Source organism: Metopolophium dirhodum, chromosome 6, assembly GCF_019925205.1.
Source record: "Metopolophium dirhodum isolate CAU chromosome 6, ASM1992520v1, whole genome shotgun sequence".
Taxonomy (NCBI): Eukaryota; Metazoa; Arthropoda; class Insecta; order Hemiptera; family Aphididae; genus Metopolophium; species Metopolophium dirhodum.
The window spans coordinates 7,488,768-7,503,376 of NC_083565.1; the positions used below are offsets into that span (position 1 = coordinate 7,488,768).

General features: G+C 29.4%; 1 protein-coding gene across 1 annotated transcript in view; it reads left to right on the forward strand.

The window, feature by feature from the left end:
• The first annotated feature begins 975 nt into the window (after positions 1 to 975).
• The window catches only part of LOC132946502 (cyclic nucleotide-gated cation channel subunit A), a 188,840-nt gene continuing 175,206 nt past the window's right edge, over positions 976 to 14,609 (forward strand). Inside the window, 1 exon segment of the mRNA XM_061016536.1 lies at positions 976 to 1,352. The gene's annotated coding sequence lies outside the window, so the exon portion shown is untranslated.

Genomic DNA, 14,609 nt, shown 5'->3' on the forward strand with positions numbered 1-14,609 from the left:
CTATAAGCTAATATCATCGTGAAAAAGTAAAAAAAAAAAAACTATTTTAAAAAGATTGATGTGACGGCGTTTTTCACGTCCCGTTCAAATTGAAAGCTCTTCAGTAGCAATCTCCCCGATCGAATTTAACGTCGGATCAAATTCAAGTGTTATTGCTTCGATAATAAGGGCAGCATTTTGCGTCATCATTCCGGTAATGTTAAGTTAATAGCAGTGTACGGCATAATCGCACACGCGTCTATCGTAATCTGTATTATAATTTATAATAATATATATATATCATGTATTGCTATATTATCGTTATTATATCATCATGACTATAAATCCATAGTGCACGCATAATATAATAATAACAAAAACAACAATACTAATAATAAATAATAATAATAATAATACGCTGGTATATTATAGATGTCGAAACGTGCATTTATATATTATGTAAATATATAAATATTTTATTTAAATATAATATTTTAGGTACCTATATATTATATGATTTAGGTATACCGAACGCGATATACCCACGCTTTCCGATTTGATCGCGATCAAGCCAAAATATCCACCGAGTTTAATATTATAATCGTATTGTGGTTTTATCACCCGCGTTTTGGAAGGTCGTACGTACACAACAATGGGGATTAATCATGGTTAGCGCGCACATTTTCGAAACTTTTAAACGGCCTAACCTATAACGCCTCTCTCTCTCTCTCACACAATAAAAAAAAAAAAAAATGTTAATACGCAAGAGATGGAATGAGTGAATGAGAGAGATCGAGAGAGCGGTGATACAGTAATATACTATGAGGGTTATGGTGACGGGGTGAATCAGAGTGTGGTGGTGGGCTGTGTGGAGGCTGGCAATTATTATTATTATTTTTTTTTGGGGGGGAAGGTTTCCTGGGGCCCGGAGAGCGTCGTCGTGCATCTACTAGCTTGTCCGGCGGCGTCACGTCGTACTCGAGAGGAGCAGTCAGTGTGTAGTGTAGCGCGCTCGCGACAGTACCGACCGGTCGACGACTACAAATTCGCATTTGACAAAATTCGTTGGTTTTTCGTTTTGTTTTGGTTTTTTTTTTTCAGTTATTTTGTTTCACCCCTTTACAATTGATTGTACCCGAAAATCGTTCTCCTTAATATTCTTTCGTGGTTTCGCATATTTATTTTTGTGATTGCGTTTTGTGTGCTATATAATATATGGAAATTCGGAAAAAAAAGATTTAAAAAAATGCCGTTTAATCATTATTAATGTAATTGTTATTATTTTTTTTTTTTTTTACTATTTCGATTCGAAATTTATTAAAATCAATAGTGATATATGATCGCCCTTGGAATTTAACTCAAATCTACTAAATGTGAGTACGCCTGAAAAAATATATCTTACAAACAGCTAGTTTCAATCTGAATGACTTTTTGAAATGACACTTTCCGATATATTACAATTAAATTTAACTGGAATTTGTACACATAACTTGACGTTTTTTATATGATATATATAATCTTTGATTGCTTCAAATACTACATATTTGATTACATAACGTACTTACATGTATTATTAATGTACGTATTTACCCGTGCCAAACATTTTAAATGTGTTATACATTTCTAAGTTAATCATAATAGACTATAAACACTACATGCATTAAATAAAACGAATAAATAATGTTATACACAAATTAATTAAAATTATTTTACAATAATATTATTGCTATTATAACTATATTATTGCAGTAATTCCCAGTATAATATACGGGGCGTATAACAGGAAGACCTGTCAAAAAAATAAAATAAAAATGATGCTACTTAAATGTATGCCAAAAATTGTTAAAATTATATGATTAGTAAATAGTTTAAGAACTATCTCATGTTAGCAAATTCCTAAAATATTATATTTTGAAAAAAGTTATTACGTTCCAAATTTAATCAAAAAAATATTAATATTTAAAAAAATTCTAAAAAATAAACTAATTGACTTAGATAAATGTTTTACCATCAAAATTGTTCTTATAATCAAATTCACAAATTGTCTATTTTAAATCAAAATTTAAATTTTTTTCTTTCAGTATTAAAATATAAAAATACATTTTTTATGTTATATGTGTAATGCAAGTGAATATAAATGATTTATAAAAAAAATTTAAAAATATTGATTAGAGCAAAAGTTATTTCATCTGTCAGGTCTTACTGTTGCACTCTGTATCTATATATAACAATTTAAAAATGTAATTTTTAAAAGAAAATAGATATAATATGTATATTTTTCTTGGTAAACTGTAGTGGGCAAGATGAACAATATATTTCAATTCAACTTGCCAATTAATTAACTTGCCAGAAGTCACCATTTCAACTTAAAATTTATTTGAAACATATTTACAAGAATCGTTTTTTTTTTTTTCGTAAAAACAGTTAAAATGCAATAATTTAAATTGAATTATTTAAACTGTTTAAAAACTATTTTCAATTTTGTGTTATAACATTAATTGTATTAAATGAATAGCAACAATTGACAATTATAGAAACTATTTAAATAATATAATATAACATACATTTGTTATTATTTAAATGAAAATAAAATAATTTTACTACGTTATTTAAATATATCAATATATGTATTATGTAAATAAAAAAACCTAGTTTAAAATACGTGCCAATTTTGCTTTTTTATATAGTTTTTAAAAATAATGTATAGTTATGAAATTAAAATTGAATTATTATTATTATGAATGGGATATTTTGTTTTTGTAACATAACACAATGTTTCTCTTTAGAGAGAAATATTATTCTATTAATTCAGTCGTGTCTTATTGCTAGGAAACTCAACTTACTGTTATGTCACTGTTTAAGTTGGCCATATTTGTAATACAATGGTTATTAATTTAAAGTTTTTAGTAAAGTCATAATAGAATGAATAAAATACAATATGTTTGAAAAATGTACAACAAGTAATATAATACCTGTTGTTTATTTTTGATTCGTATAGTTTACCACAACTTTGGTAATGGCAAAGGCGTGCTGCTAATCCGAATTAGTGTAATTGAAAATAATAATAATGTCTGTTCGTACAATTACCAGTTTCATTAATTTTTATTTGACATAATCATAGGAAATCAACTATGGTCCGATGGGTTTTATTTTTATATCGATGGTAAATAATATAATTTTAAGATGTAATCATAAACAGAAAACAATTATTTATATGTAAAAACGTATTAAAATTAATTATTTTACATTTTTTTAAGTTACAGATGATTTTAAATATTATTCTAATAATAATAAAAAAATAGTTATTCATTTTGCATAAAGCATGACGTAATAAATAATATAAAAGAACGTGAAAGTGATTTATTTAAAATCACAATAAATATATTGTTTTCTACATTTGATTAATGACAGACATATAGGTAATACACACATATTTTAAACTATTTAGGTGTAGATTTATATAATGTGCATTGATATAATTAATTTAATGATTTCTATTCTTGTTTACGCTTTACATTTGATATTTTAAAACTGCAGTTGGTCAAAATAATATCTGAATTTATGCTTATAGTATAATATTTACTTAAATTTAAAAAAAAAAAAACACGAACATTTCAAATAGGTACCTACACTTTACCTATACGTATGTATACGACCGTTATTACGAAATAATCCTAAAGTTCGTGTAGGTGTACGTTCATCTATCAGTATAACGATGATGAATGAGTTGAACAATTACTTTACCCCTATAATGTTCAGTTTTCAAACCGCAGTTAACCGTGTTAAATAATACGACTAATGAAGTTAGAAAATTATTACAACGCGATTGTTTTTAAAATCGCTATTAGAAAATGAACGTAATTCTAACATACATCAACATAATAATAATATTTTTAGTTTGCTCTAATACAATAGTATTACACGTAGTATACCTGGTATATCGTACAACCTAACCAACCTACAGATTATAATAACACGCATTACTCAGAACGTCGTTGATATTTTATAAAGGGATTAGGTAGGTAGGTAATAATTATTATTGTAATCTTGATTGCCGACGAGAAATTAGTATTTAGAATTTACATTTTATTTAAGTTGAACAATATTAATGACTTTAGAGTTTAGATATTCGTAGTGTATTGTGTATAATATACTTTATATACACGATGGATATTTTAAAATATTATGATTACCTAATTCAACTTATTATTTTCGGCCATACAACTTATACGATGATACTAATTTTCAAATTTTCATTTATGTTTATGATTTTCATTTTGCGTATGAAATGTTCATCTAAAGTACACGGGTAAAGCAATATGAAAAAAATGGTTTGGAATATATAATATATTTTTTAACATTAATTACCCCATAAAAACAGAATACGATGATTTTTAAAATCGGTATTAATATCGAAAGCGTAAAAATGTAATCAACTATTTTATATTACCTAGTTAAAGACAAAATACAGATTTAACGCGAATTGTATGTATTGACATTACAATAATTTTTAATTATGTAAAAATGAAATCTCATATTTCACTTTGTATGATTATTATAGTACTTTTTTAATGTGAATATCATGTGAATATGAATAGTATGACATTATAATATGTGGTATAAAAAACAATTAGGTACATAGTATATTAGTGATGATAACTACTGTCAAAAATAAAAATGCTTAAGTACTTGTATTTTTCAGTTCAAACAATTCAAACATTATAATTTTAATTTTAAAGTATTAAAATTCATAAAATCGATGTCTACACTAAACAATATATTACATTTTTCATATAAAAAAATGTACCGTTTTTTGCAACTTTTATTCGCGGGTTTGAATGGTGGTGTTTACATTTGTACATTTAATATTACTAAGTGACATACTTTAACATAGTAATATGTTCGAATTTCAACTATATAGTGTACTCTGTTTTGAGTTTATATTAATAATTACTGATTCAACCTATACTTCATCAAGAAATTACTATTTTTATTAAAGTGATTTTTGTTATTTTACGGGTTTATTGTAATTTGAAACAGATGTGTCAGATAGCATTATAATTTACATTGTATTTTATTACGAAACAGTAAACAGTGTGTTTTAAATTTCTTTTAGTGTGTAAAATAAAAAGTAATAGTCCGTGTGATGTGAACGCATGAAATGTGATATTATTATAAGCGTCATAACCTTTATCATTTCAAAGTTTTGAATTTATTTAGATATATAAGCTTATAAAGTTTTTCTAATGTATGCATATTCTAAGATGTCATAATATTATAATATGTGTATAAACTTCTTAAAAACATAACATTTCATATTACAGGTAGGTATGTTTTAAAAATATGAATTTCTTATTTAAAGTAGGTAGTCAGAATATCTTAAAGAAGAAAAATAAATTCTGCAATATCAACAGTAATAATATCATAGAAACACACATATTATTTCCATAAATTATTTTTCCTGTTATCAGTGTAAGATATCTGTCAAATCGATAAACTATATTTTCAATATTCTGTAATATTCTATATAATATTTTGTTTTTCCAAAAACTAAATTATTTTTGGGCTGTAGTTTCGAGAAATTAATTAACGAATTCCTTTTATTCCTTTTCGTTCAGTTAACAACATTATTAATACTTCGAAATTTGACACTGGTACAGATGTTTTAAAAATATAGCTAACATACGATATTTTAAATTTTAATTAATTTCAGCTGATTTCTATGTGTCTTATAATAATTGTAATAGTCTTATAAATGTATGGATGTTAGTATATGTGATACAAATAGTTAGGTATTTCAAATAATATTTGAAAAATAAATATTAATATTCTTTTTTCTGAAACGAATTTCATCTACTTAATTGTGTGACATAAAATGTAGTTGTACAGTTAAAGGTTAGGTTAGGTTAGGTTAGGTTGGTTAAAGGTTAGGTACCTACCTAGGTTATACAAATGTATACTATATATATTATATATAATAAATTAACTTGCTCAGTGGGGCCATCAACTTCTTAAATAAATAAATATTTAAAAAATAAATGTACTCCTTTGAGAATGTCATATTATAATCCTCATATTATTTAACATTTGTGAATAGTATTGATATCATAATATTATGTCTTAAGACAATCAAAACAGAATTTTTCCAAACATTTTTTCTTAGAAATATTTTAAAATTCAAGTTTTTTCAACACTTCTTATAATCTTCAATGAAGTTGTGAAATTTGTTTGATCTTAAATTGTAAACAAAATCATACATTTGAAGTTAATGTCTATTGTTTGTTTTGTTTACCTACTACGTATAAATAAAAAGCTGTTTTTAGCGGTTTAGATTTTCCACAAAACTTTACGCCAGGCATGTTTGTACATGTCACAGAGCGAAACGATAATTTTTTATGTTTCTAAACATTTTTTTCCTAATGCCATAAATTGTCGCGATTATATTTATACACCTGCGTGGGTTAGCTCAACCACTTTCCTTGCATAATCTCTATCCACCTGGCGGGACTGATGGAAGTTTCCATGGAATGACATGTGAAATGAATATTTTTTGTCCATTACAAAAGTTAATGTGGTTCGAACAATAATGGACGCGTGTTTGCTCTATCTATTTAATAATAATAATATTATAATCCAACGAATTTATTATTGTTAATTTATAACATCCAGTCCTCCTATACGTGCACACACACACACACACACACGTGTACAATATATAATATACGTATCTATAAAAGTGTGTGGGTGTGTGTGCACTGTACATGTACACATACACACTTGCATCCGGTGTAAACATATTGGTAAACACACTGTTATATTGTGCAGACCACAAACTTAATCGCCTACGGTAATTCGTCAATATAACGTTACGGGTAATCAAAAATCAATACTTTTGCTCTTCACCACACACAGACACACAGACACAGACACACACAGACACACACACACATACACACCGACACACAGCGACAAGTGATTTATTAGAGGGGTGAGAACGCGGTTCAAATCCGTCCATAAATTATCCACCGTTCGTCGGACCAAAATGTTGATGGCGCTAAACTTTTTGCAAGTCCAATTTACGATGCATTTTATCGTTATTTATTGTCAAGGGTGAAGTTTTCCGCCTGGAATTAATGCGCGTTCAAGGTTGGACGTCCTATGTTATACGTATGGAGATTTCGAGCTCCTTCGCACTATAGTCTAATTGTATCCGAGGGAACGCGGCGGCGGCTGCGGCGTGGTTGCATAGGCTCGTCGGCTACCGGTTTTCAATAAATCACTCTTTGAGACTTTTCTTCTGTACGCTGAACTAGCACTCGTACTGGACTGACATCGAAAAACTATATCGGACCCTCAACCAACAGTGGGCGTCTACTTAACTCAATGACGCACGTGTCATTCCCGCAGCAGTAATGTAGATATATAGGTATTAGGTATATACAATAAGCTAGGTATATTTGTATTACGCCACTGGTCAACAATAATCCACTGGTATAGGTACCGCGGTCGATTATAGAACTGCAGTAAGTGTATAACCGGGTTTCCACTATATTATCATGTCGGGTCGTGTTTCGTATATTTGATATTTATGTAAAAAATGTCGTTAACACGTTACCTACAACAATAGTTGAATTATATATTATGCAGCTCAACGCGACATGGTATATATATAGTGGAAACCCGGCTTAACGTCAGTTAACCAGTAAATCGTAATATTGTAACCCTAAGAATATGGTTGGAAAAGAAATAGGAGACACTTCTAGTGGCTATTAAAATGAAATGCAAGTGATCGAACATTTGACCTCATTAAAAAATTGTGCCTGCTGCAGCGTTAGATCATATAATTATATACAGCGGAACCTCGATAAATCAAAATACAAGGGAAATTATATTTTTTCGACTTCTCGAGGTTTTTGACTTACTAAGGTTAGGTTAGGTTAGGTTAGATTCGACAAGGGAACAGTATTTGATTAGACTTATCGAGGGTTCCGCTGTAGTTTAATTCCTTACATTTCAGGACTTTTGAAACTCGGTAATAAAAAGGCGATTGAGCATTATGTTATTTTATAGTTTTGAAGGTTGAAATATACAACCCGAAAGCATAATTTTAGATTCAATTGCAGGTCATTGATTAGTGCACATTGTTGATGAACATCGATACTATTGTCAAAATACTAAATAGTGTAATGACTGGTAAATACCTAAAGCTTTGTGTTTTTTTTTTGTTTTACACGTAGGGTGTTATTGTTATTTTTATATTTTTTCATATAAAACACTAACCCCTTGGTATCTCTAATATTGATTTTTTTTTTTAATTTAACATTTAATTGATTTGGTATTAGAAATGAAAATATTTGTAGCGTTTAAAACATGCATGTATAATAATATATGTAAATCAACAATATTTTTCTTGTACCTATCTATTACAATTTACAATATAATTATTATATTTTTGACGAATTACATTTATTATTTTTAGTAATTGATGGTGTTAGATGCATAACTAATTTATTAATTTATTGTTTGTTTAAAAGAATATTTTACTATATATACCTACTTATAATAATGGCACCTCTGAAATAAATAATATTATTTTTTTGTTTTTTTAAGAAGTAATTTGCAATTATATTATGTTAATAACTAAGCCGTATAATTAATTCAATTCGATAAAAAAAAATTGCATATATATTATAATACTTTATTATAGAGCGTTAATAATAATTGTAAAATAATTATAGGAGCATATTATTCACAGTTGTCAGAACTTAAAGCTATCGTAGGCGAATGGACACTAGAAGACGAGTCCTTAATCTAATAATAAAAAAATAAATCTAATAATAATATATATTCAATAGTACCTATTCAACTTTCCAAGTAAAAATATGTAAATATTGAAAATCTCTGTCAATATCAATATTTAAATTAGATATTTCTTTACTCTTGGTTGTAGAACGCCGAAGTCTTATGATTTTATTACATATACCAACTATATAATACGTATACACTGCTTTTACAGAATCCGTTCTGTGTAAACATTCAATAGCAGTATATAAATAACCCTCAGACTATAATATTATTATTTGCATTTGTATACAATTCACTAATAGTAAATAGGTACCCCATTAATGTATATAGGTAGGTACCTAATGGCCACGATTATCTCGGATATAATTTTATTTTTTCACGAACAGTGTTGAATATATTTTATTCATTCGTTAACGCGATAGTGTTTCAAGATCGGTTATTTTTTTAGCAGTGTACAATATAATAGTATTATATCGTTGATACAATGTTTACTATTCTATAAGGTAGTAAGGCGGGAATTGTCGTACCTATATGACATTTTATTTAGTTCTATTATAACAATTTAGCGAGTGAATCGTTTAAGTAATAGAGTGTAAATATAGGCACACCACGAATAACCTATGGAAAATAACTAAAAATGTCTAAGGTTTTATTTCGACGGGTACCATCATAGTCGTGGGTGCTTCAGAGACATTAAAATATACATTCTAATTTCTAGTATATAAAAGTTAAAAGTATACCTATTATTATTAATCATTGTATTATGCATGTTTGATAATTGTACAAATAACGCATTATTATTTTTTTTTTCTAAATTATGGTAAGCTTTTATGAATTTTAAAAATAAATTAACGTGCCTTGTAAATTATTTTATATGTCGTCTCTGTTGTATTTAGGTATATTGTTATAAATTGTTATTTTAAATAGCTAATATAATACGAATATATCCAGTATTATACGAATATTATTGTTCGTAGTAGGTATAATAGGTATATAAATTATCTACTTTTAAGTTATAAGTATTAATTACGAACAAAGAAATGACAATAGTGAAAATTAATTAATTTATCTCGTGATGAGAAAAGCCAATCGGTTCATGTTCAAGGTAGATATCTTAATGAACCCTAGATAACATACAGTTTTGCTGATTACAATATATTATTATAAAACCACAACGATTAGTCAGATAACCACCCTGAGGTGGCACCCTAAATTTTACGACATAGGGTTACAGTTGAGGTAAAATAATTTATATATGAAAATTATATTCGTCTCTTAATTGATATATTATATGAGGTGAACCTTTTTAACCCCGCGTTCGCTACATCATACTGACTCGGGCAAAATACCACGATATTTGTATACGTGTAATATTATATCTACTGTGTTCGCTCACACGAGTATGTATTTCGTATGAAGTTTTTTGATTTATCAAAAGCAAAATTAGCATGTATATATATATATATATATAATTTATTACTCCACCGATTGCACTTTAACGACTCTTTTTTTTCTCGTTATTATTTCGGGAACCAAGTTTTTGTCAAGCTGTCGGAAAGGAAAAGTATAATATAGTTGGTGTTATTTCATATAATATAATACATACAAATTATAATCATAAAGAAGAAAAAGTGGCAATTAACAAAAAACTAAATGATCGACGAACCATATATTTTATAAATCGTTGGCGAAAAAAAAGAATAATACGACTTACTATCACCCCGGAGATTCCTAACTATTCATATTGCATCCCGACGACATATTCGTCCTCGGACAAAACATAATGATATATATTATTGCTAGGACGTGGGCAATAATAATATTATTGTAAACGCTCTGTATATAAAGATGCGCCGCTTCAGCGCGTATCACCATCGCCGCCGCCGCCGCCGTCGTCATTTGTCAACCCTTCAGTTATTTTTAATAACCCGTCCGAAAACCCGACACTTTCCAATATCGCGCGGCGGCTGTGGCGAAGAAAACATTATATACAAGCACACACGCACACAAAGTTTGTACGAGAGATGGTCGTAGTCGTCACGGTCGTGTATTCATAGATGGTTATATAATAATAATAATAATAATAATAATAATAATAATAATAATATGACGACGACGACGTTGACGGGACGTGTATTGTGTGTGTGTCGTCGTCGTCGTTTCATCGCAGTCGCGTTGCGCGTGCGCGTGGGCCGACCACACGAGCTCGTTCGGTTCGAGATCAACCCCCAACCCTCCCCCGCCACCGCACCCCTATATTATTATGACCGCAACCCTCTCGAGTCGCCCCACCAACCCCTCCCGCCTGCCCTTATCAATTAAACAGCGTCGGCGGCGCCTCCGTGCCGGCGGCGATCGCGTCCGGAGTTGAACGCGCGCGTTGCCCCGGCACGTCCGGCCGCGGCCAATTTTTCGTTTTCAGTGTCGTCCCCGTACACCAAATCGTTGTTAAAATAAATTATTATTATTATTATTATTATTAATAATAATAATATCGCGTAGGTATATATTTTGTATAGTTTACACGACGACGATAATATTGCATGGTGTATAACGGTCATATTATATTATGTTATCACCGCCACCGCACTCTGCACAGCCGACCGCACGCCATCGGTGCAGGCCCGTTTGCAGTGTATGCCCACTGCAGTTATATTATTATCTGCATAATAATTATTCCTAATAGTATTATATGATATTGTATTGTGCAGTGGCGCAACTAGAAAACGTTTTTGGGGTGGTCACGACCGATCTCACGTTGCCCTAATTGCAGTTGATCACGGGACATCGCGTAGATGGAATTTTTTCAAAACGAAAACGCCCTAAGATTTATCTCCTGTCGAGTGGTCAGAAAAATTGCATCTACGCCCGCAGTGAATATTATACGCGATAAAATATTATGCATCGTCTTGACGAATAATGCCACGAACGTTTAAACGCTCGTAATTATATCCATCGAGTTGGCACGTTACGCTCGGGCCATGTAATTGTAGTAGGTATCGAAAATTTTCTAAAAACTGGGCACATTTTGTTAGGCCGTTCTTAGGGATTTTGCTAGCGCCGACAACCGTATTTCGCAATTAATTATAATTTTTTCTCGTTAGTATAATTGTCAAGTTATTCTAAGGTACTGTCGTTCGTTGTCAACCTTTTTTTATTATATTTTGAAGTGAAATATTATTCTGAAAATTAAGACAATACTTTAAAAGTTATAAACAATAAACGAATTCTATATTAGATTATACAATTTGTTTTTTTTAACTCTGAGTGGAATATTATCGTTTTGTAACATTACATATTTTAATATTCGCTTTTTAGTTAAAATTTTATCTGTTAAAAATGGTTTTGTCTTAGCAATATAGTTTTTAATTACCACTGTACTTAGGACATAGGTACTATAGTATAATAGTATATAGGAACAGATATTCATTAAACTTTATTAATCGGCAGTTTTTTCGTCTATTTAGCTATTAAATATTAAGTAAATATTATAATTAGAAAGTCGATATTTTATTAATCTTATTCTAGAGCTACAAGTATAGAGGCATTTCCGATTTTGCATTAGGTTATACAAAACACATAATATATTTTGAATTGCCATTTAAATAAATAAATAGGTAACCGAAAAATCGCGTTTTTTTCTATTTACGCGTGTATTATATTATGTCACGGTTTATGACGCGTATACTATGGGAAACAATTTTATCGTCTTACATTATTTAAATACATTTTACAATAATTATCACGATATCCCGTCTTGTTGACCTATAAAACTCTCACTGTTTTTTTCGAACCATATAACACGAAATACGACATCGAAATGCAATATTTGTTTTCGAGACAGAAAAAAACGCGACTTCGCGCACTATAATATTACACATAAAATGTGTTTATGGTCGGAGGCTGATGGCATGATAACTCACAGAAATCAATCTTGTCTTTGTTATTGTTGTATTATACTATTCGGCCACAGCTAGTGTTGGTTGTCAAAAGGGAAAACTATGTGCAGAACAGACGGTGAGCTATAATATCATCCCGTTGTTCTGCACGCGCCGCTTTTGTTTACCGCGTATCTTAACACCACCAGTGGTCCACCAATAAAACCACGCGTTGTGCACTCGCCAACAGTGTTATAATAATAATAATAATAATAATAATATGTCTCAGTTTTATTACATTACAGCGATAATTTGAAAACTTTTGACAAAGTATATGAGACGTATATTATATAAAAGCTCTTTATGACAAAACGGTTGGTAGGCAATAAAGTTCAATTAAAGTGTTTCTGCTTTAAAAACTAATGGTAGGTACCTATAATATTATATCGTTACGCCTATGTTAGATATTTTTTTTGGTATTCATAAAGTAACTACCTATAGTTTGTTATTTTTTTTTTTTTTTTATCGCATTATACAGTTTATTTCATCAGCTAAGGCATTATAGTTTAAACATATTTTTATAAGACTTCTAAATACATTAAACTAATTAATTTTTCACAAATTGTATATACCTATATAACATACGTACAATTTAATTGAATGTATACTGCCAAATGTAGCAGATAACTTAATATCGTAGTTATTAAATATGTTTATCGAGTCCGGTATATCTGAGGAAGAGCTACGAGGTCGTTCGGAATAACTGGGCATTGTAGATATTATATATTTCTAGCTTCATATAGGATTGAGAGAATGTTGTTATGTGGACTTAGGTATGTATTGTCAAGTCTATATTGGTTTTTCGTATGATGATGGGCAGTCTGCGTCGACGTGTTTGACTGTAAATGTCACTCCACGCGAAGTGCATGTTGTTGGCTCTTTGTTTCCAATTTCGTTATCGTGTGTTAATTGTGTATGTCTATCATACTTTGATCTAAATACTAGTCTCATTATATACTTATGTAATCAAGAGTCAAGACCAACCCATTTAATAATATTGGTCCCTAATTGAAAAATATGCGATGTATATACTGTTCTAACTTTTAATGCACAATATTACCTACTACAAAAAAAAAATGTAGTAAACCTATACAAGTCAATTTAAGATTACTTTTCAATCTCTACGACTTCGTTTATTTATTTAATTTTATAAAAATCTTTTATGTTGCCACATAAACAATTATGTTTTCATTTATGATTTTTGTTTTTATTAAGTAAATATATACATACCTACTATAATTATTATCATTACACGTCGTTATTATTTAGTCGATAAATGATTTATATGAAACATTTTGTAGTTATTAACTATTAAAACGTTTTCAGTGTAGTTAATGTTATTGTATTTAAGATAGAAATGAAAACCGTTAAAAATGTTAATACGTATACTCAGCTGTAGTGAATAAACTGTTATGGTCTAATTTTGTATAATTTTATAGTTTATTTACCAAAGTAAACAATTCCAAGAATGCAATTTAAAAACGCTAAAATGTTAAAGAATAATAAAAATTATGCATCACAATTCTCATGTTTCTTGCCAGCTGAATATTGACTTTGAAAAATACTATTTCCGTTTCCTTTGAATTTTGATGGATGTTTATACAATAAATTGGTCGTGCTGCACATTTTTGTACGCAGAGTCTCCGCGGGGCATGCGATTCGATTTCCTTAAGTCTTTAAGCCTTGAAGTCTCACGAACGTCGCACATATTTATATATTATGTACAGCAGAAAAATAATAACCACTCCGACACACCAAGCAACTTCTTACTTTTGTACTTATTTGACGAATAGTATTAGTTATTTTAGTAGCGTAGAGGAAGTGTTTGACTAAATGCGTCAGCTGAATACAAATTGTTGATTATAATAATGTAACGTAGTTAATAAT